Source organism: Buceros rhinoceros, unplaced genomic scaffold (genome assembly GCF_000710305.1).
Source record: "Buceros rhinoceros silvestris isolate BGI_N320 unplaced genomic scaffold, ASM71030v1 scaffold29601, whole genome shotgun sequence".
NCBI lineage: Eukaryota > Metazoa > Chordata > Aves > Bucerotiformes > Bucerotidae > Buceros > Buceros rhinoceros.
In genome coordinates, this window is record NW_010394111.1 from 19,540 (window position 1) to 23,431 (window position 3,892).

At 49.8% G+C, this 3,892-nt stretch overlaps 1 protein-coding gene across 2 annotated transcripts in view; it reads right to left on the bottom strand.

Annotated features, from left to right (window-relative positions):
• Positions 1–3,892, bottom strand: part of PPAPDC3 (phosphatidic acid phosphatase type 2 domain containing 3) — a 14,142-nt gene that overhangs the window by 8,272 nt on the left and 1,978 nt on the right. The window lies entirely within an intron of this gene.

Genomic DNA, 3,892 nt, shown 5'->3' on the forward strand with positions numbered 1-3,892 from the left:
TCTAACCCACCACTTTCCTGCCAATCCAGTCTTTCTTGGAAGCTGCTGGGATGGGACTGCAGAGTCCTGGCCATATATATGTATTAATAAATATATGTATATCTTAAAATAAATATATATACACCTCAGGATAAAGTCACAGCTCTGCAGGGGACTATGCCTCAGAACGTCATGGCTCAGTTCCCGGTCAGACTAAAGCTAGGTCAGCACGCAGGGAGAAGTCTGGACAGACCAAGAACTGCCTTTTTGTTGACCTTCAGGAGTGGAGAAGTGACCCTGGTCTCCCCTCCTTTCCTCCTCCTGTGGCAAGCCACCCATCCTCAGCCTGCCACGTGACGATAGGTCCACAGCCTGCGGCACCACTTTACTCGGATGGGCGATAAATGCTTAGTGACAGCACCAAAGAGCCAACCCACCTGACGGAAGAAGGATGCAGAGCCAGCTGGTGATGGGTGAGGACTAGGACCTGTGTCACTGAGGCAGCGGGCAAAGAGAGAACCAGGGCTGCTGCTTCTCCTGGTCTGAACAGCTGTTTCAGCAAGCCACGACCAAAGCAGAACCAGTTAACGGCTGGTATTTCAAACCGAGCACAAATACCTATTTTATGTGCAAGAGTTAACCAAGCAGACACCTTCCAACAGCAAAGGCGCACGGCTGGGCTGCAGATAACTAAACAAGGTGGCGATTTGGCTCTAAACACCATACATGGACTTCGCTGCAGCAACCACTTTGGGTAGATGACCATATTCCATCCCCTTCGCAGTAAGGAAGTGCCTGGACCTGGAAAGACCATCAGGCTAACAAGATCAATCTGTTTAGCTTAATAAATAGGAGGCAAAGAAATGACTTGAGCACTATCCAAAATATCGAAAGGCAGAAGAGATGTTGGCTCAGAGAGCTATTGAGCTGAAGAGAAAAGGGTGTGCGGGGAAGAGTCAGACTGAGAGCAAGGCTTGAGAGAATACCTACACTGCAGTCATACCAAAATGGTTCTGACAAGTTCACCCTCACTTGTAATTGTGCATCAGATCGAGTGTTTGGTTTTTTTCCCTTAACAAATTGAACAGGAATAAATTATGGGATGTGCTACAGCCTGTATTTTGCCGTGGGTTAGATCAATGATCCAAATGTTCTTTGCTGGCTTTGCAGTCAATGAATCACTAAATTTGGATCCACATCCTCACTGGATGGATCAGAACCAGAAACCGAGGTGCTGCTTCCCCCAGAGTTTAATGGCGTTTGTGTCTGGTTCTGAAGCAGATCCTGGAATTGTAGTGAAGGGTTCATGTCTGTTTTCCCCATGAAAGCCCAGCTGCAAGGTTCAAATTATTTTCTAGGCATGTCAGTTTTCATAAAATCCCTGTGATTGCAGAGAAAAGCTTGAATGGTCCTAAAAGTTCCAACACCGGCAGACAAATAAAATGAACTCTACAACTGGGGGGTTTCCTGAGTTGTGATTTTATCAATTTGCCCAGGAGGTGCTGACTTTCTTCCCAACTCTTCCGCAGCAGGGTTGGCACTGCTGAGATAGTCTTCCTGAAAGCACACTCTGGCAGAGGGATTTTTACAGTGGGCACAGACACCTGATTTCCCTCATCTTTTCAGCAGCAGGCTGTGAGCGTGCCTCTCTGGCTCTTTGGCATTTGCTGGAAGAGATCACGATGGGAAGGAGAATCAATAAATTCCATCACAGATGACAAACATGGAGGGAAAACATTGCTTGGGGTTGCTAATCAACATCTGCAGTTGCGAAGGATGAAGCATCCCCAGGTCAGACCTTCTCACCCGAAATGCTCCCCCATCCGTTGGCAAAGCTCCTGCCAAGAGGTCCTCAGGCGCAAGTGCCCCCCCTCCATCTGCAGTGGTGCTTCTGCCAGGTTCCCAGTCCCATTTCAGCAGTCTCCTGTCTCCTTGCCTTGAAAGCCTGATTGCAAATCCTAAACAAGTGCTCTATGATGGGCTGGCTCCCTGCCCAGAGACTGCATCAGAAATTCTGCTTGATGTATCACTCTCAGCAAGCAGGGGGAAGGGAGGAGAGACGGGGAGGTAAGGAAGGGCTACCATAGACAAGCCCACCTTCCCAGCCTTCTTCTTTCCAGGAGACCAGGGAAGTGCCAGAAGGTTCCCTTTCCTTTGACCTGTCCCTACCCAGGAGGTCTTTACACCACATCGTGATGGTTTTGATCCACAGGAAAACACCAGCGAGAGGGCCTAAAGATGCCAGATGCAGCAGCCATGCTGTACCCTTCCTATTTACTCATAAGAGCCCACTTCTCATGGGGTCTGTCCAGGTCCAGCAGCCCCACACTCCCCAGCCACACTCCTTCCTCCATCAGCAATGCAGGTATAATGGCAGCAGGTACTCAGCTATTTGAAGTTCCTGACTGCAGCCTTAAATATCAAACCAAGGCAGGGATCTTCCTACAGAGGAAGCTCTGACAAGAGAGGCTCAGGGCACCCGGTCAGTCCCACCAGCCAGCGCTGTCTACTCGGAGGGCAAAGAAGAGCTCTTGGGAGGCTGCCGCACCTATGCAGATGTCAAGCCACGCTGTGAACTAGTCCTTCACAAAATTTAACTATTTTCTTTCTTGACGGACAGAGAAGAGGGATGGGACTGGTGTGTCTAGATAAAGAAGCAAGACTTCAGAACTGCTGCGCCACCACCCCCCACCCCCCACCTCGAGTTGTCCCCAGGCACCACACGTGAGCTCAGGAGACCTGGAGGTGCAGGTAGTGGTGTGACCACCTGATACTCAAAGTTTTAACAGGACCTGGAGATGAGTTTGCATTTGGCCTCCTCACATGGCAACAGAAGGGCAAGAAAACCTGTCTTGGTTTTAAGCCAGAGGTGGCATTAGCTCTTTATAAGGATCTCAAATATTTTGGAGTCAAATAGGTCAGTTTTCAGGCTCCAAAACCATCAAAGGCTCTCGGGTCAAGAGACATCTGGAAACTGTGCTGGCTGATGTTAGCCACCTACTATTTCATCCTCGTGCCCTTTTAAATGGAGTGTCTTTTCTCAGTGAGAGGTTGACCCAGCACACCGAGGAGCTGCTGGAAGAACTGCTGACGTTGGCAGGCTCTGCATCACACCGATGCTATTCTGGCTTCTTCCCTGCGATGGCCTCCCTTCATTAGATGTCACAGCACGAGGACAGTCTCTTTCAAAGGCAGAGGGGAGAAAAGGAAGCTCCCACTGTGCTTTTCAAGCCAGTTCAGCGCAATCTTCACCCCTTCCGAAGAATGAACTTGGGAAAAAAATACCTGGGCCCATATTGCAGAGCCCATGCCGCATCGCAGTTGGCCCCTGCGGACAGGATGTCCCTTTCCTGAGGTGTCTCTGAAATAAAATGTCCCTATGCCCCCTTGAAGAGATCGCTGAGAAGCAAAGGCCTAAATCCAGTGTTTTCAATTTCTCTTACCAACCAAAAGCAGGAGCTCCAATCACTGTTTTTCTGAGGAGGGTGAACCACGAGGGTGGATCACGGCCAGATGAGATTGTAATTAGTCACAAGGAAAAATACAATAACTGGGCCCCATGCCAAAGGCAAAAAAGTGACAACAGCAAGGTCCTCAGGTAGACATGGCCAGGGTGGGTTGGGGCCAGGAGCTAAGGCAAGTCACACCTAGAGCTCAGCTTGGTCACTGATGGGACATCGGTCCACACGGGTGCAATGGGCCCTGCTCAAGTGAGAAGGCAATTTCTTTAACACGTCCCAACCTCCAAAAACAAGGACACTGACCACCGCACAAGAAGGGGCTATCAGGAGAGACAGAAAGATCCCAGCCCGTCTGCACAGCCGCTGGGTCAAATTAACGTATGGAAATGGGGACAGCAGTAAGAAAGGTCCTCATGGGAAGGAGGATGCGAGGTCAAACCGCAGCAGGGAAA